The following is a 20,101-nucleotide window of genomic DNA, read 5'->3' as shown; positions in this document are numbered from 1 at the left end:
CTCACAGTCACAATTTCTATAGTAGACTTTAAAATAGCTCCAAATGTCTTAAGCCTGTTATTTATCTTATACAGTGTGTCTTATTTCCATATCTGGAAAGGAAATGAATGACTGATCATTGCATAACAAATCACTGCCATTTTACTAAGGCATGTGTAGTTACGTAGAAACGTCTAGTTTTCCAGTGCAAACCTTTTTTTCAAGTTAATACGTTATTTCACGTTTATAAATGAGCATTTAAGGACCTATTTCCACAGTTAGAAATGTAGGTAGTTCGATTCGTACGGATGTAGGTCGTCATATAGCGAGTTTCTTTAGTACCAAGAATGGTTTAGGCTACTTTGTGGAATATGATAGAGAATGAAAGTTTTGCTTTACTCATAGTGTATAACAGGGTTCTAAACACGGCAAATTTACCTCCATGATAAAATTTTAGCTTTTTATGGATTGAAAAAGTGTTCAAGTCTATAATCAAAATAGTTTAGCATTCTCATGGAAATAAGTTTTCATCAACGCTCTTCTCAGTCGAACATAATTGATAAAAGTCCCTTTTGGAGAGATGGGGAATATGAGCTTGCAGGCAATGACAGAGTTGGTTGGAAAGACCTTTAGAAGATGTTGAAAGGCATATTGGATGTATAGGCCTACTTCTGGACATGGACCAACCAAGTGGGATACAAAGTATATCCCTGCAGGTTTAGGTTGAATGGCGTGCTTCGGTTGACCTTCTGTTCTATGATTTTTATTGCTAATGCTAAAAAGAATAAGGTTGTTTTATGACTTGCATCATCTTTTCACATTTTCATAAGATTGTGTTGCTAGTTGATGTCACGTGAAAGTGGGTGATCCCCCCGTGACTTCTTTAACTTTATACTTATTTATTTTATATAATATTGAATTGTTATAAATGTATTAAGCAAACCATATCTTATAAGGACAGTTTTAAATATTATTTGCATTAGTTCCTTATATATTAAAAAAAAACTATGTGCTTTTCTCATTGGTCATGATTATCAATGATACAAAATCCTTACACATTCTTTCCGCATATAAGTTTCATCAGAAGTTGACACAGAACCTCAATAGTTCTAGAAACTTTTCATTATTATTATTATTATTATTGCCAAAGAGGAACGTGTATATATATATATATATATGTATATATATTTATATATATATATATATATATATATATATATATATATATATATATATGTATACTGTATGTATATATATATATATATATATATATATAGAGAGAGAGAGAGAGAGAGAGAGAGAGAGAGAGAGAGAGAGAGAGAGAGAGAGAGAGAGAGAGAGAGAGAGAGAGAGAGAGAGAGAGAGTTACATTCCAAGTGTTCATGAACCCATTTTTTCTAGTTTTAGCATAAAAAAATATTGAAAATTGCATTTTTTTTTTCAAACGAGAAGTAAAAACTCAATACCAAACTTATAAAAATGTTTTGTAATCATCAGTACCCACCTCGTAAGTAAGCATAGTTGTCTACAATTCCCATGGCCTTGAGAGTACAATTTGAGTATTCATCATTATTGCTGGGAGCTATCAACCTTAATAAGGAGAGGGTAATAAGAATTGCCAAGGACTTGGTGACCCATTCCTGGAGAGAGAGTTGAATTTGAATTCCCTTTTATTCTTTATTTAGAGCAAACAATATCGGCGTCATTGACCTTCGATGTCAGGATGCCAGAAAACTCGAAATCAGTCGATCAGTCTACTCAGTGTGGACGAGAAGAGGATGACAGTGGAGAGATTCCTTAAGGCTTAAATACATGTTCAAAAAAATCTTCAAAAATTTGCATCAAAATTTTGATATCAAAATTTTGATGCAAAATTTGAGTGTGTGTAGGGCGTTTTGATGTCAAAACGTCCTACACACGCTCAAATTTTGCATCAAAATGCTGATATCAAAATTTTTATGCAAAATTTTGACGATTTATTTGAACGTGTATGGGCCCCTTTATGCCGATGGACACACGGTTAAGGAGTCAGGAAGAGAAGGATCTGAAACAAGCCTACATAGGTTGCAGACAGAAATGTCCTTCATAAGGAAATTTAGATCAACTCCTTCCATTTTGTAAATGGCACCCTCGAATACAGCCATGATTCCCAAAGGCAGCTTCAAATTTCTGCCTATTTTTTCTCGAAACCTTGTATTGTGTACTGCAGGCTACTGCTCATTCATCACTAACTTTTCGATGGACAATGACTTGCTAAATTCCCTACAAGCACAGTAATATTATTATTCATATTTGCCCCTTTAAAACAGATTTTGTATAACAACTTGAAGATGTTCTGATCAGTGACCTCAACAGAAAGGATGCCCTTGAAATCTTGTTTTTAATCAAGTGTACAAGACAAGTTGAAGCTTAAATTTCTCAATAAATATTCACCATTTTATCACGGTTGGCTTTAAACTGTAATTTTTATTGAAATTATGAACGATTTAAATCATTTTTTTGGCTATTACAAAAATATAGAAAATATATAAATTAATCAATCGAGCTACAATAACCTCATAAAGAAGACTAAAACATAAAATTATCTATATTGAAAAATATAGGAAAATCTGTATATTAGATGTGGATAAAAAGAAGGAAAACCCCTTGACTAAAATGCCTAGTGAAAACACTAGAGGCGTCATTGTAAGAGATGTCCCAACCCTGAAATGTCGGCGAATAGCCTCATAAAATTCAGCTATTTAGAAAAACACAAAGGATAGAAAGACTGTGACAGTGTGACTGTGCCAAGCCTAAAATTTTTAAACATGCTCCGCCCACAAGCATCGTAATTGGTTTGCCGCCACGCAAATGGATTTCTTGGGCCACAAAAGAGGTCTACGTATATTGGAAATTATGTACCCTATATGATGAAGAGTAACGTGTCTGTATATATATATATATATATATATATATATATATATATATATATATATATATATATATATATATATATATATATATATATATATATATACATATATATATATTTCCTGCCACACTCAGTCGCATTGTCATAGAAATTGTAGATCTCAATCTTAGATTCTTAGGTAAGGTAGTGTGTGGCAATACACAAAGTTTATCAGAAACGTGGGGAGAAAGAAGTTACTCTTTTAAAGAGAACAGTTGTTATTCATTAAAGGCGTTCTGTAACAATCTAACATTTTACAATTTTCATCACACCTTTTCAAGTGAGAGTGAGACAGAACGTCTTTCACACTAAAATATTTTGTTTTGGTTTAGTGGACCGCGGGTGTCAGTCACCCGCATTGTCACAGTCCAGTCTTTTCCGTCTAGTTGAATGAAGCCGCTGTTTAGTACATTCCCTGTTTTTAGCGGTATCTCCCCCACCCCACCCCCCATTCCGGTCACTCTTCTTGTTGGACCCCACGGATCTAAAATAAGGTCGTGTTTGCGTTTCCTATGGCGCCGAATATTCACGTTTACCTTACTGGAGATAGGCTGTTGCCCCCTGACCTCAATACTTGTGTTCCCAATCTACGTGATAACTGTCCGATGTATAATAGGATATGAATTAGAAAAAGACTTTGATGTAACGAGTGGGATAAAGCATGGATGCACGGGGTCAACTATTCTATTTAAATTTATTACCTTCAAAGTAATAAATGAATTAGAAAGAAAAGGAAGTGTTTGAAAACGAAATGATAAAGATGTGGGCACTATTATCTGCAGACGACGGCCTAATTGTAGCAAAAAAGTATAGAAGATGCGAAAATAAACAACGATAGTGATAGAAGTTTTTAAGGAATGTGGGTTAAAAATAAACAAAATTAAGTCATATACTTATGTATATATATATACATATATATATATATATATATATATATATATATATATATATATATATATATATATATATATATATATATATATATATATATATATATATATGAACTTGTATGAAACACGTACGATATAGTATTTATGTTGAACAGGCCGAGATGAGTCTGTCTTCATAGTGTATAAATAACATATTTATTTATTTCCTTTCCTCACTGGGCTATTTTTCCCTGTTGGGCATATAACATCTTGATTTTCCAACTAGGTTTGTAGCTTGGATAATAATAATAATAATAATAATAATAATAATTTTACTAGTGAAACCACACCCGAAAAGAAAGAAGACAATGAAGAGTCTGCGACTGTTTGAAATAGAAAATGAGAAAAACATTTAAATATAGAAATGTTATATACAAATTGTGGAAAGACTCAAAACACATATTAAACAAAATCTTAAATGGAATCCTAATCAAAGAAAACCCGAAGAGGGTCGAGGTTACAGAGGCCATAACATAACAGCATACTAGTCCGGACTACGGGCCAACCAAGGGAAAGGCCCGTGCCAACAACAAGTGTTGGCTTTAATACCCCAACAACAACAACAACAACTCCGGACTGACCGAACAGTGCTGTCTGTCTGTGTAGGAGGTGATAAGGCTTTGCACCTGCTACGCTTCTATTACCAATGTGCTCACAATCAGTGTTGTGGAGAGAGCAACGAGGAGTTGGGAACAGCACTACATCGTATGAGTAGGAGCTTGTATAAAACACGTACGATATAGTTTTTATGTTGAACAGACCAAGATGAGGCTGTCTTCCTAGTTTATAAATGACATCTATTTTAACGTTGTTAGAATAGAGTATAAAATGTGATGCTATTTCATAACATCAGACGACAAACGGCTAGTTAAGAAGGTAGTGGAAGATCAAATATGGAGAATGTTTGGAAAAAAGTTTCATAGAAATATGCAATAAATATGTTATTAAAATGGAAGCAGTAAAATAGTATAAAAAGCAAAAAAATAGAAAAGAAAACTGATAATCAAACTGAGGTTTGTGAATAGTAATGGCAGAAGAAACTACAAAGAAGTTTACACCCACGAGACCGTAATAGGTATGAAAACAATGTTAAATGTGCTAGAATTAAAAGAAAATTATAGAAACAGGAATGATAATGATAGGGTTTGTGTGTTGTGTAGACGGGCAGAGGATACTACTGAGCATATTTTTAACTATTGAGTTAAGGAATTATAGAAATAATAACAGAAATAGGGAATTTAGTAACCCCAACTCAAGAGGTTGCCTGGTATATTGTAAAGGTCCTAAAAGTTATAAGTAAACGTACGCAAGCTGGGCTGTGTTGGAGGTAAATAATGATAATGAATTGGTATTACGGGCAGAGGATACTACTGAGCATATTTTTAACTAATGAGTTAAGGAAATTTAGAAATAATAACATAGAAATAGGGAACTTAGTAACCCCAACTAAAGAGGTTGCCTGGTATATTGAAAAGGTCTTAAAAGTTAGAAGTAAACGTACGCAAGCTGGGCTGTGTTCGAGGTAAATAATGATAATGAATGTTCTGCAGATTGCAGAAGTTTGCAACTGCTACGCTTCTTCCACACTTCAGTCACTTTCAGTGTTGTGGAGAGAGCAACGAGGAAACTAGAAGTTGCCACCTTGTCCTTGCCCAGGCTATCCAAGTACAGTAAACTTTTTGATAAACAGGAGAGCGAAGTGTTCAAACAATAAGTTTTCCAAATCCGATTAAACACGACGATGTCGTAACTTCAGAAGTACTCCAATGGTATAGGTAAATAACTACATTACAGTAACTAAGAGGTCTAAATACTATCAACAAATTACAGTAACTAAGAGGTCTAAATACTATCAACAAAAGAGCTTTGCCTTCAGTAACAGGAACCTTCGTAGTAGGTTGGGTCGGACCCGGTTGGTAATGAAAATATGGTTAAATATTTACTATAGCACAATGTTTGAAGGTAATAAGTGTTCCTGGTGTATTTACTGAGACTTTGAACTGTTCTGATGCAGATAATTTGGTGTAACTCATATTCAAATTCTAGACATTTAACATTACATAGGACAAAATTCCCATTTGTTCCTACACAATATACAAACCTCTCGTTCTTTACATAGAAGAAAGCACAAGCTGACATATGATTTTTTAAATTTTTAAGGTGTGAACAACTTATCAGTGGTAGCAGGAAGAAGCATTCGGGGAGTTTGTTTGATAGCGGCCACCTGTATTTATTATGATGTCTAACTTAGAATACGGCAGTATAAGGGCGGTTTCAGGGGCCCGTTAACCCCCCCCCACCGTTAGGTAAGTAGGTAAGGGCATGGCTTGTAGGTTAGGTAAGGGGGGGGGGTAGTTTAGGTTAGTTGATCTTCATTTTTAATGAATGGTGAGGAACTGGCCTCTGATATACAAGGGCTCCCGAGTCCCCATGATCACTGGCTCTGGTAAAATTAAACTTTTCCCTTTACTTTGGGTTTTTGTTCTCGGTGTTACGCAATAACATCTATGGGGTATTGTCTTTGAGTTGGAGACAATTGATATCATGTCTCCGTTAAATCTTTAGGTTGACTGAAGGTGAACCCTCACCTTTACCTCCATGGAGTTAGACGGAGCCTTTGTAGTTTATGGGGACAGGCCTTGGACCAGCTGAAAATCGAGTAAAATAAGTCAGAAATCGGCTCTTTCACGGGAATGATCACGGAATGAAATAATATTAAATTCACTAGTTTTGTAAATGCTTGTCCCAACAATCTACATACTAGGACCACTCTGGTCATGGATGTCGGAAACGTGCGAGAAAAATGGACAACTAACCCAGAATTCCCCTCCTAACCCAGCCTACAAGCCATGTCCTTACCTTCCTCGGGACCTAACCGGGGTGCTAACCCCCCCCCCCCCCTGCGACCCCCCAACCACTGTCACTAACATACAAACCCAACCTAACCGAACCTAGTAGTTCCCAGGTCACACAACTCCCCAGGGGGCAAGCCCCCGGACCCCCTTCGTAAGTCTCTCTCCTACACAAAAAAAGGGTATGGGCAGCACTCAAAATTATATCTTAACCACATTGTCATAATAAAAAAGTTACTCTTCTGGGGTGGAGGATTAGGAGGAGCACTTGAATTTTCGTGACTAGTGGAAGGTCGGGCGTCGCTTGCGGAAGAACGGCTGCTGGATGGCCGAACGTTAGTAGCGGATTGTGGTGAGAGGAGATTCAGGAATCGGCAAGAAGAGAGGACTGGCTTTGAGTAGGTAAACGCGCTTGATGAGCTGTAAAAATGCCCTGAACGGACATACGGTCTTCTCTATATATCGCTTCCTGATACAGTACTCCGCGAAATAGCTGTTGTACAACGATTTCTGGGTACCGAATCTTGGTAGCAAGCTCCTTTTGAGAACCCGCCATTGCGATTCTATAGTGTTCGTATGTATGGTCGGGTCATTAGGATCAACAAAGTTAACACTGTGGTTAAATGTAAGATGTTTAAAATCATGGTCTTTGACCCTGGCGTATCCTTTCCAGCCATCGGAAATGATAGTGGTCCAGGGAAGAACGTGCTCTTGGAGCGCCGAGATCAACGTTTGCGCATTACGTTCCTTAACCACTTTGAAAAAGGTCTCGCGTGTTTCCCGGGCAATGCCCCCAAAGACCCAGGTTCCTTCGACTTTATGCCCGATGTTATACTTCCTCTTGCCAAACTTGCTCTCGTCCACTTCCACAATGTGCCCTGGTCCGCCAATTTCTTATTGTCCAGAATCAACACTTGTTCACACACTTCTCGGCAAAAGTTGTACCAGTCAACAAGAGTGTGAGAAGCAAGCTGTTCGCTCTTCACGTCAACACAGTCTTGAGGCCAACGATGAACCCAACAACATGTGAGGAGAATGACTTCTCGTTCTTCGAGGTGTGAGCGCTCAAAGAATGATCCATGCTGCATTGTGAACTTTTGGCGACGCTGGCGGTTCCTACACCTCCAAAAAAACCTGTATTGGCCATTGTGCACATTGCGGCCATCACGCATAAGGGCAACATCACCAATTTTACACTTCTCACATGGACCCCTAAAATCACCTAAGAGGCCTTCTCGAAATAAATAATGAATGAATTTCGGGGGTAACTCGAGTAAAGTCACGTAGGTGTAAATACCTTATTGTCTTCAACGAATCAATTTGATCAATATGAGTGATAAACTCAACAACATCGCTCAAAGAGTAACTATACGCAACACGTCTATCCATTACTGCGGTTAGAGTTGGAAAGGGTCGACTCCAGGTCAATCTCGGGTCGTGGGGGGGGATTAAAAATTTGAAATCACGTGGCCAACGAAAGGATTAGTTGGGTTGGTTTGTTTGACACTGGCCTTATCTACCGAAATATCTTAACTAGATATTGGCTAACCTAACTTTTGGTTGTATATATAACAAATTAGTATTCGGCATAATTTCAGGACGTGTCCCAACGAAATAACAATCCTAACAAGAGGTTAAAAAACGGATTGTCCCGTAACCGAAATACAAACCACGCTATTTACATTGGGGTATTACTTTCAGCGTAGGTGAAATGACAAGCCATTAGATTTTAACAAGGGTTTCCTACCCCGCGCTAGTTAGCAGGGGTAGGGGGAGGGGTAGCTTGCTACCCCTCCCTCCCTCACACACCGGTGAAATGTCTCTCTTCACTTTTGGCTCGGACGATGGACAGACGTGCCTGTCTTCGTCCCAGCTTGGCAGCCATTATTTGTTTTGTCTTTACTTAATCACTTACTTTTCTTTTACTCAATATATATGTAAACATTTTTCCATGTTAATGTATATACTGTATTTGAGTATAGAAATCAGTAAGTTTGCTTTTCAGAGTTCGTGCTTGTGTGTGTAGTGTACGATATCTCCATGGAGCCCTCGGCAGTTAGGCGACCACGGTGTAATTTCATGGGTCGCGATCGAGTTTGACTACGGTCTTTCTTTCTCTCTCTTTTGAGGTCGTTCACCCTTTACTATGTTTTACCTTTACTACGTCTGAGTAGCTTCCTTCCCGGGTGGGTGGGGTTGCTACGCCGTACGTTATCTCAATTAGTTTATGAATCTAATTGTATTTGTTGGTTGTTCAGTTTTTGTAGAACGATTCCTTTCGAGGTTTTCGTTCTTTAATTAGTGTTCATTCATTTTTAAATTACATAATTACATAGTTACATAATTATAATTGTTATAATTCTGTGTTTGGTACAGCTCTCCTTCCGTGAGTGTAAGTGGTTGTGAAGGCACGTGCCTATTGTGTAATTCTTGTGTTTTTTTCCCTCGGGATTCCTCTTTGGAATCTTCCCGGGGGAATGAATGTTAACTAATGTTTTTTGTTTTTATTTTTCACAGTTAACGATCTAGTTCGTTTCTATAATGTGACAATGGAGTGAGCTGTCTTGTTGAGGCCTGGGGAATCTGCTGTTGCTGCCTCCCCTATAGATCTTCGTCAGGGGCGTGTCTCCTTCTCCTGGAAGTACTCCCGTGACGACTGATGGCTCTCCAGTTCATTTTAGAACACTCAGGAGGCTCGCCTCCTTGGGTGGGTAACTTTCCTTCCGAGGGAAGTTTTCCTGTCCAGGCTTGAGTTTTTTTCCCTTTGCGGGGATCTCCTCTTGCCTTTTTTTAGTGCGACTATGCTCTTGGTGCTGAGCGGTCGCACCTGCAGTTAAGCTCAATGGGCTGGGGAACTGCAGGAGCCCCTCTTCGGAGGATTGCTCTTTTTAGGTCACCGGCTGACCCGTCTCTTCTACGAAGTGTTTCCCACTCGTTCACGAGGGAGGACACTCATAGAGACTCCTCTTCGGAGGACTCTTCTGCTGTTGGCCGCCTTCGCCGTAAGGCTCACCGTCCGCTACGTCGTAGGGCCTCCCGTCTCCCTATAAAGGTGCTAAGAGGCGCCTTTTTGAATCTTCTCCTCGTCGTATGCAGCCTGCAGCTCCTTCCTGCTTAGATCTCTCCGGGGATCGATCTCCAGCGCCTTCCAGACCTTCCGCCCCTGGTGTAGATGGGCAGCAGTCTGACCTCGTCATCCGACGGGCAATGGTCCCTTAGGGGCAAAGGGTTGCCTCCCACGGTGTGGGTGCTTCCCTTGCGCGTCAGGGTTCCCCTGCGCGCCCTTCTGCAGTGTTAGCGCACAGGCGCTCTCCTGATTGCTAGCGCTCTCCTGTTTGCCAGCGCTCTCCTGGTCGTCAGCGCTCTCCTGGGGACTCCGAACATCCTGCTGTTCCTGTTGTGCGCCCTGCGCGCCATCGGTCTCCTGAGCGCTCTAGATCTCCTGCCCGTCAGAGCGCACCTGCGCTCCCAGTTCCTGATACGCGCCCACGTTCGCCCTCGAGACCTGGAACTTCGGTTCAGGTCTTGGACAAGGACTCTTCTCTCCTCGCCCTCGCGATCCGGCTCGTCAGCCTGTTCCAGCGCAGCAACGCTCGCGGTTGCCTACGCGTGCTTCTAAAGCTAGTGTACGCACAGGATTCCATGCGTCGCCCTTCTGCTCGCCAGCGATCTCCAGCTCGCCAGCAACCACAGACTCGTCAACGTTCGCACCGGATTCCACGCGTCGCCCTTCTGCTCGCCAGCGACCTCAGACGCGTCAACGTTCGCCTGTCGTCAACGATCCCCAGCACGTCAGCGATCTCCTGACCGCCCGCGTGATCTTTCGCCTGCGCGCAAGCACCACCATGCGCCAACGCGCCATCGCTTGCCTACGCGCCGGCGTTCACCAACACACCATCGATCGCCTGCTCGCTATCGATCTTCCACGCGTTACAGGTTCCCTTGACACCATCAGTAGCGATCTAGCGATCGCCTGCTGTGGACCACGATCTCCGGTAGCTGAATCTTGCCGTAGATCTTCCTCCTGCTCGCCGACGCTCACCTTTACTTCTGTCCTTCTGTGCGCCAGCTTTCTTCAAATCGCCAGCGCACATATGCCCGCCCTTTCCTGCCACGCACCAATGGGCGTCAACGGTTTTTTCCTGAACGTCCAGGATCGCCTGATTGACAGCTCGCATCAGCGCTCGCCGTCAACCGTCCCTAGTTTCTTATGCGTTAGCGATCTACGCGCCCGCGCGATTCTTCGCCTGCGCGCTAGCGTTTTGTTAACGCACCACTGCTCACCAACGCGCCGTCGCTTGCCAACGTGCCGTCGCTTGCCAACGCTTGCCAACGCGCCATCGCTTGCCAACGCGCCATCGCTTGTCTTCGCGCCTTCACTCGCCTACGGGCCATTGCTCGCCAAGACGTGCCATTGCTCGTCAACGCGCCATCGCCCACCTACGCCCCATCGGTCTCCCGACCGCCTGCGCTCGCCCGCGCGCCCACGTGCCTATGCGACCACACGCCCACAGGCCCGCGCAACCGCATGGCCACATGGCCGCGCACATGCGCTCCAATGTTCGCCCGTGCGGCCGCATGCCCACGTGGCCATGCGCCTACGCGCCCGCGCACATGCGCACCAATGTTCGCCCGCGCGCGATCCAACAGTGTTCCATCGCGCGAGCGCCAGCTCGATTCCTGCAGTAAGCCATCGCTTGCCTACGTGTCGCCAAGTTTCGAACTTGCGGGCAACCTCGATGTTGGAGCATCTAGACGCAGTGTCCGAGGGCTTCCTCTCGGGTGTCTCATCCGTGAATGTCGACAAGCTCATCCTTGGGAAGAGCTTGTTTTGAGCCCAAGGACAGAGAAATGGACAGTTGTTGTGCGGAGGAAGTCGAATTCCGTTTTCACTCCTCCAAGACTTTTACTTCCAGACCCTGCAGGCCTCTGACGCCTCTTCATTCAGCCTCGTCAGCCTAAGTTATCGGAACCGGCTACGGCAGCTAAGACAAGGTGTACAATAGCAGTCCCTTCCTGTCAGGGACAGTTAGCACGGGAGGCTCTCCCGGGGGGGCATAATCCTAGAGGGAGCGGCAGAGTTCACAAACTCTAGGATTGGCAATCCCCCTTGCAGGTCTCACGCTGGGGGGATGCCTAAGGTTACTCGTCCGGATAACAGCCTCACGATGCCGATTCCTGCACGATCTCCGTGATCAGCCAAGGATATCGTGCCTCGCTCTTACCATCTCTCCTTCACTGTCAGCGAATCTAGTGTCACTGAGCCTCTATGCCATGGGGTCGGCAAGAGGTTTGCCCGTTGGGCAGAAGGATCCATGCCTTAGGAGAAGGTCCTCCATAGGGTCGTCGACGGCTTCCCCCCCGGCTTCTTCAGTCGATCCTTTCTTCTGGGAAAGCATCTGGGACAGGAGTTCCGTCGTCTACCTCTCAGCTCTGATCAAGTTTGTCGAACAAACTTCGTCCAGCATGGATCAGACTGGTAACGAGGCTGCAGGACTCCTTAGGCCCTGGATCGGAAGGACGGGTACTTCCTGGTTCCATTCCATCCATCTTCCAGGAAGCTCTTGGAATTCAGCCTAGACTACAGGTGTTCCTGCTTAAGATGCGGTGTGGCGATCCCGCCGCGGCATCGCAGGTTTTTCCCCAGAGAACTCTCCCTGCTTTCCTCATGGCCGCTCAGGAGCAGGCGTCCGCCCCCTTCGCTTTTTGGAGGTCTGGTCAACTCTGGTAGGTCCGGGTTCGACCTTCTTCAACACCGGGACAAGCTTCCGGGTCTTTACCAAGAGTGAGGGATCATGGTAATTTGCTAGGAGCCTTCTCTACTTCTGCCTCAACATCTGGAGTATCTAGCCATGATATTGAGTCAACGGCCATACCACGTTGAAAACACCACTTCTCGTCTGATCAGCGAAGTTAAGCAACGTTGGGTCTGGTCAGTACTTGGATGGGTGACCGCCTGGGAACACCAGATGCTGTTGACTCCTTCTCCGAGCCTTCCCTTCAGTTGACTGTGGCAAGGCTGAGGAGAGTCGCAGTACCTGTTCTCAGTCAAGAAGAGCTTTCAGCCTTATCTTGGAACGTTTCCTGGGTCTCTTTTCCTCATTGACCCGTCTAGTTCCGAACGGTCGCCTCAGGATAAGTTCCCTGTGAGGCGGCCCAAGTTCCGGTGGTATCCAAGCAACGATTAACCGGACTTTCTGGTCCCTATGGGACCAGCGGAACGTTTAGACCGGCAATGGGTTGACCTATGGAACCTCTTGCATGGGAGTGGATATTCTCGTCCTTTCCCCACATTTGATGATGTTCTCGGACTCGTCAAAGAGAAGGGGGGGGGGGGGCATGTTCCGGTTCAGGCCTATGGTCAGGACCTGAAGGGTACCTCCCCATCATTCAGGCAGGCTTAGGGGCCGTAGTCTGGCCCCTCTACAGATCCTGCCGAGTCGCTCCGTGCGCGACGACTTCATGGTACTGGCGTATTCCAACCAGCAGGGAGGCGCATTTTCATACTTTCGCATCTTGCAGTAGAGATACTGAGATGATCCGAGGTCCTCTCAATACCACTATCGGCTCGCTCATTCCGGGCAGAGGAATGTTCTCTCCGACCTGGGGGTCTTTGGCCTATAGTAACCAGCAAGTCCTGGCCTGGGGGACCTGATCACGACAGCCTGGAACTTCAAGCTTCCGCTGTTCTTCCCCCCAGTCTCAGACCCCAAGACTCTTTGGCAAGATGCTTTCCGGTGACGGTAGGACAACATCGACGCCTGCATCTTCCCACCATTGTTGTCTGTTGAGAATGGGTCTCAACAAGACCAGGTTGTCTGTCAACCTTTTGATGGCCCTGAGAGCTCCGCTGTGACTATACGTAGAACGGTTTCCGGACCCTCTGCTTCCCCTGACGGAACTCCCGGGAGAGCTTCTTCCACGACACAGGCTACTCAAACAACCATACTACAACATCTTTCACGAGCCGTTGCATCGCTTCGGCTTCACGCCTGGAGACACTACGCCGCCTCCTCAAGAAGAGACAACCCACTACAGTCGCGGAGCGGAGGTCGCGTAACCTGCGATAGTCATCCGCTGGGGTCTACCAGGCGAAGTGGAGAGTCTTCTGTGGTTGGTGTCGTGGGAGAGATACCTCTTCCCTTGAGGCCTCTTCTCCAGCAATAACTCCTTTATTGCTTTTCGGCGGGAGGAAACTCTTTTCCGCTCTCGGCAGTGAAGCCTATCGCTCAGCCTTTCCCTGGCCTTCAGGCTGAAAGGAATAGACTTTTTCCTTCCCACTGGATCTTTCTTCGCTCATGCGAAGCTACGAACGTCCCTGCCCCCAGTCGGAGTGAGACCTCCTCCATGGAGCATGGTTCCGACTCTTTAGTCCCTTAAGAGATCTTCTCAAGAACCATTACGTCAGGCCTCTGATCGTATTCCGTCTTGGGGGACGGTGCTCCTGCTCACTTTGGCCTCGGCCAGTGTGTAAGCAATCATCATGGTCTCGTATGACTCCGCCCTTTCAAGAGAATGGGGAAGGCAACATTCAGGTTCGCTCCTGAGTTGTTTTCTAGACTCAGAATCTTGGAGTCCCGGACCTTCGGTTCGACTCCTTCAAGATTTCGAGTCTCCGTTCTGTATCAGATGACCCAGACCTTCTCCTTCTTGCCAGTAAAGGAATCGAGGGGTTATCTTTGAGAACAGCTGCAGTTTGTCCTCACGTGCAAGCCGGTTTGGGAGCACAGGGGAGAGTCACCAGTATACCTCTTCAGCTCGAACTCAAGGGCATTCATCTCAACCTGAATCCAGACCCTCCCCCGTCACGTTGCCCTACAGCACGATGTCGGATACATCGCAACGTCCCTCGCCTTCGAGTAGAACTACTCTGTGATGCAAGTGCTACAAGCTGGAGTCTGGAAGCGTCTAATGACCTTCGCAGCCCGCTTCCTGCAGGACGTGACCCACAGGAGTATCGATACGTTTCTATCGCTCTGTGGTGGCTACACAACAGCTAGTCTAACCTCAGGCTCCTTTTTGGATAGGTAGCAGAAGGTTGAGGGCATTGTTATCAGGTTTTAGTCTGCATGAACGAAAGAAGTATGTCTGGCCCTTACTTCTTTCTTCATCGTCCCCTCTACTGGGGAAGCAGCATCCTGGTCTCTGCATAGCTGACCTCAAACCTCTGCAGGTAAACCATGCTTCCTTGTGTTCCGAGTATTTGAGTCAATACTGTCGCGTCCCCCATACCCTGACGAAGTGGTATTGGGAACGTCCTAACCCAGAGTTCCTTCTGGAACTCCAGGTCAACTGCCTAGGACGGGTCACACTTTCTTCCTTCACACACAAGGTTATGTAGGCCACACGTTTCTTTGCGGAGCAAGGAACTTGTGAGGTGCAGGGACTCCTTTTCTCGAGTGCGACTCACTCGGATTCTGAGTCCCCGGGTAAGCCAAAGCCAGTATGGCTGGGGACTTTCCACCCTTCCTAAGGGGTTAGTCACCCAATGTAAATAGCGTGGTTTGTATTTCGGTTACGGAACAAATGACAAATTCGGAGATAATTTGTATTTTTCCTAACCATACAAACCTTAGCTATTTACACATATTTGCCCGCCAGCCCTGTCCCCCAAGTCAAGTCCTACCTTTAAGTGAAGTGAGACATTTCACCGGTGTGTGAGGGAGGGAGGGGTAGCAAGCTACCCCTCCCCCTACCCCTGCTAACTAGCGTGGGGTAGGAAACCCTCGTTAAAATCTAATGGCTCGTCATTTCAGCTACGCCGAAAGTAATACCCCAATGTAAATAGCTAAGGTTTGTATGGTTAGGAAAAATACAAATTATCTCCGAATTTGTCATTTTTGAGCGAAGCGAAAAATCTATTTTTGGGTGAGATAGCCATGTCGTCCTGATAGAAGTTCTTTTAGGGTAGCTTCCTAGGGTATATTTGACTACGGTGATATTCCCAGAGAATTTTACCTTAAGGTATCCAGGATTCTAACTCCTGGAGCGAATATCCCTAAATAAATATAAAATGGGATATCGCGTAATATCAGAGGATGTATTCTTGACACGCCACATAGCTATCTTCACCCCGAACAGAATTAACACTTCGAGGGGTCAAAGTGGCAAGAAAACGAAAAACGAGAATGAAAGGAGAGCCGTTAATAAGGTACCTCTCCTATCCCGCTTCGAGTGTGTACACAATGCCGCCGACGGCGCCATCTCTATTCCTTGTAGCGATACACAAGGTGCTACAGATACTGCATCATAGGGAGGGGTCCTATAGCCCTTTTTATTAAAAGGAAGGGCGGCTCCATCAGGATGACATGGCTATCTCGCCCAAAAATAGATTTTTCGTTTCGCTGAAAATCCACTTTTTGGGCTCAGGCCATGGCGTCCTGATGGAAGTTTACCAGAGCATTACTGTATCTGTGGATTCTCAAATCGTGCCATACCCTCAAGAAAGTATTTCTTGGTCAGCATAGACCTAGAGACCTATGACCCTCAAGAAAGTATTTCCTGGTCAGCATAGACCTAGAGACCTATGATGTTACCGCCATACATCATTCCATCTAAGCATAAACCATGTTAGTGCTTCCTGCCCCCTACAGGGAAGAGTCATACTAGACTCTGGAAAAAGTCTCGAGGAGTACATATTATCTATGGATGACTAACAGACAAGCCAGTATAATGGTCTCACCCTATACGGTATAAAGCAAAGTTTGTATAAGAACCACCAATGTCAGTATGAAATACCGACAAGTCCCCTGGCGTGCCTGTTCTTATCAATGGATTGGACAAAGGTTTATATCCGAGTAGGAACAATTTTGCATATCCACCACCATCCCTTTAGGGTATGAAGTCTTTCCATCTTGAAGAAAGAATAAACCAATGAATGTTTGCTTGTAGCAAGGAACAATCTTAAGGACTATTCATGTTAAAATTATCCATAGTTTTAAGTGTAATGCTAAGTACATTTCTAGTAAAATGACATGGGCGAATGAGACGCAAGGTTCACTAAGAACTAGTTTATTGACAATCAATAAAAATATAGGTCAATTGACAATTATAAGAAATATAATATGTGCATGAACAAATAATTAATTAAGCATAAAGATAACAGTAAAACAGAAAATATTGTTTCATCCGAAAAGGAAACATATATGCGCCACTTTTAATATCAAAATATTAAAATATTAATACTATTATTACAGTCTGTATTACTGTTTAATCACACTAGCGTCACAAACGGTTGGCACATGTGTCCACACTATGCTTGGTTCACCTTTGTCTATGGAACAGTTCATAAGGACACTTTAGTGGCCTAACACTAGTCTGTTGGAACAGTCCGTGACTACACACCCACCCCTGAATTAATCGTCCCAATTAATTTCACTGTTCCTCACAGATTTAAACAGCAGGTTTAAGGACACTACCTGCTGCTACCACAGACCTCTTAAGTTCCTCCACTTGCTTCGCATAGTGTCTAGAGAATACTCTGGATGACTTCCAGCCAGTGTATGAGCGAAGATGTTCAAAATCCATATTATTAAAGAAATTTATGGAAGAGGCAACTTTTCTTGGATCATGACCTGCGGGTGTACTGTCTGGATCTGCTCTGCGAATAAAATAGGTGATTTTCGCCCTTAGTTGCTTCAGAGATAAATTTGAGCCTGAGGTTTCTCCCCTAAACAGCTGTCCTCCCCTAAAGTCTGAAGTTCTACGAAGATAGACCTTTAGGCACTCCACTGGACATAGAGATGCAGCTTCCTTCAGAGGGCAGATTCTCCAGGGACCCCACCTATTGGCGGGTAGCTCGTTCTTGGCGAGAAACGTTGGGTCCGGAAAAAGGTTCAGTTCGCCTCCATCTAAGAACTGAACATGACCTTCCTCTCTCGAGAGGGCTACTATTTCACTAACTCTAGCCCCCGAAGCAAGTGCAAACAGAAATATAACTTTTTGGGTCAAATCCTTTAAAGCACACTCCTCATTCATCATTGAACCAAAATGAAGAACCTTATCCAGAGACCATGAAATAGGTTTCGGAGGTGCTGATGGTCTGAGCCTAGAACAGGCCTTCGGAATTTTGTTAAAAATGTCATTAGAGAGGTCGACCTAGAAGGCATATAGAATAGGCCTTGTCAAGGCAGACTTACACGTTGATATTGTGTTGGCTGCTAAACCTTGTTCATGAAGGTGGATGAAGAATGATAAACAGAAGTCTGTCGAGATCTTTTGTGGATTCTTCGCCTTGACAAAGGACACCCACTTCCTCCATGATGACTCATATTGTCTTCTGGTAGATTTGGACTTATATTCCTCTAAAAAGTCTATATCCCGAATCTCTTTCTCACCGCTAGGGAGAGAAAATCATGAGATGCAGGTTCCGGGTTTTCTGTGATGAAGCGAAGACAGTCGACTTCTGAACTCGCTGAGTCAAAACTGGATCGGGTAGCGGCACAAACTTCAGTCGTAGTTCTAATGCCAGAGGGAACCAAACGCTGTTCAGCCACTTTTGAGCCACTATTGCCGCTTTCCCCTTGAAAGATTTCAGTTTGTCGAGGACCTTGAATAGAAGGTTGTGCGGAGGAAACAGGTAAATCCTGGACCATCTGTTCCAGACATAGCTTCCACTGATTCCGCTAGAGGATCCTCGTACGGGGACACATAACGATGTAACTTTTTGTTGTCGTTTGTCGCAAAGAGGTTCATCTGCAGTTCCGGGACTTGACTCGAGATGAAAAAGAGTGATCCTGCATCTAGGGACCATTCTGACTCTATCGGTGTGAACCTGGATAGAGCGTCCGCTGTCACATTGCGGACCCCTTGAAGGTGAACTGCTGACAAGTGCCATCTCTTTTTTTCCGCTAGCTGGAAGATGGCCAACATCACTTGGTTGTTTTGAGGTGACCTCGACCCTTGTCGATTCAGGCATCTCATTATCACCTCGCTGTCTAGGACCAATCTTATGTGGATCGAGTGGCGAGGAGATACTTTCTTCAGTGTAAGAAGTACTGCCATGGCTTCCAGAAAGTTTATATGAAACTTCTTGAACTGGTTGGACCAAGCTCCTTGGGCTTTCTTTCGGTGAGAATGACCTCCCCATCCTTCCTTTGAAGCATCTGTATGAATAGTCATTGAGGGGGGAGGTGGCTGAAGAAGTACCGATTTCTTCAGTTGCTTGGCTTTGGACCACGGCTTGAGAAGTGTTTGCAGACGAGTCGGTAGTGGTCTTATTAGATCTCTTCGCATGTTTGATGCATATTTTCTCCAAACTCCGGTTGCATCCTTTAGCTGTGCTCTTAGCACAGGGTCTGTTACTGAGGCAAACTGTAGAGAGCCCAGCACTCTCTCCTGTTTGCATCTTGATATCCGTTTGGATTCTAGTAGTCTCTTGACAGAACCTACTATTTCTTTCCTCTTCTTCACAGGAATGGAAAGCTGGTGTGACTGTAAGTTCCAGTGGATTCCCAACCACTGAAACTTTTGAGATGGAGAAAGTCAAAATTTTTTGATGTTGATCTTGAATCCTAGATGTTCCAGGAACTGGATCACCTTTTTGGTGGCTTACATGCATTCTGTCCTGGATGCTGCTCACACCAGCCAGTTGTCCAAGTAGGCCACTACTTGGATTCCCTTTAGGTGTAATTGCTGGACAGCTGCGTTCGCAAGCTTCGTGAAAATCCTTGGGGCTATGTTTGGCCCGAATGGCATGGCTCTGAAGGCATAAAGTCTTCGTTGTAGCTTGAACCCTAGGTAGGAGGAGAGGTGACGACTGATTGGAACGTGCCAATAAGCGTCTGACAAATCTATAGAGACGGTGTATGGCCGGTTGGGCAGTAGGGTCCTTATGTGTTGAAGTGTCAGCATCCTGAACTTTTAGTTCACTATGAACTTGTTGAGTGGCGACAAGTCCAGAATGACTGAGTTTTTCTGAGTCCTTCTTTGGAACACAAAACAGTCTTCCTTGGAACTTGATGGACTTTACCCTTCGGATTACTCTTTTCTCCAAGAGTTCTGGAAGATTATATACCCTTCGGATTACTCTTTTCTCCAAGAGTTCTCGAACATATTCTTCCAGAACGGGGGTAGAGTGTTGGAAGATCTGTGGGAACGGAGGTGGAGTGCTGTACCAGCTCCAACTCAGTCCATTCTTGATTAGGCTTTGGGCCCAGGGATCGAAGGTCCAACGATCCCGAAATAGATGAAGTCTCCCTCCTACCGGAAGCATCTCACTTCTGCTGTTGTGGACCTGAGGCCTTGCCTTCTTGACTGCTTCCTCCCCTGAATCCCCTTCCTCTTGAAGGGCATCTAGAGGAACCTCTGGCTGTTCTTCTAGCTCTTGGGTGAAAGGTAGTTGTCTGCCTTTCAAACGCTGGGTTGATCACCACTTGAGGTACCAACTGGTA

The 20,101-nt window shown here is 44.6% G+C and overlaps 1 protein-coding gene and 1 non-coding gene across 7 annotated transcripts in view; both read left to right on the top strand.

The window, feature by feature from the left end:
• Positions 1-20,101, top strand: part of LOC137645930 (mucin-5AC-like) — an 88,891-nt gene that overhangs the window by 4,677 nt on the left and 64,113 nt on the right. The window contains exon 1 of one of the 6 annotated variants that reach the window (XM_068378992.1): positions 5,356-5,380. The exons of 2 other annotated variants lie outside the window; for them this stretch is intronic. The gene's annotated coding sequence lies outside the window, so the exon portion shown is untranslated. 3 more of the 6 variants (XM_068378988.1, XM_068378990.1, XM_068378993.1) reach the window with 3 other exon arrangements.
• LOC137646197 (5S ribosomal RNA) lies at positions 12,573-12,691 on the top strand. Its single transcript, XR_011045436.1, has one exon. It is a non-coding gene; the product is annotated as a 5S ribosomal RNA (ribosomal RNA).

This window comes from Palaemon carinicauda, chromosome 8 (genome assembly GCF_036898095.1).
Source record: "Palaemon carinicauda isolate YSFRI2023 chromosome 8, ASM3689809v2, whole genome shotgun sequence".
NCBI classification, from domain to species: domain Eukaryota; kingdom Metazoa; phylum Arthropoda; class Malacostraca; order Decapoda; family Palaemonidae; genus Palaemon; species Palaemon carinicauda.
This window is presented reverse-complemented; position numbering and strand designations above follow the sequence as displayed.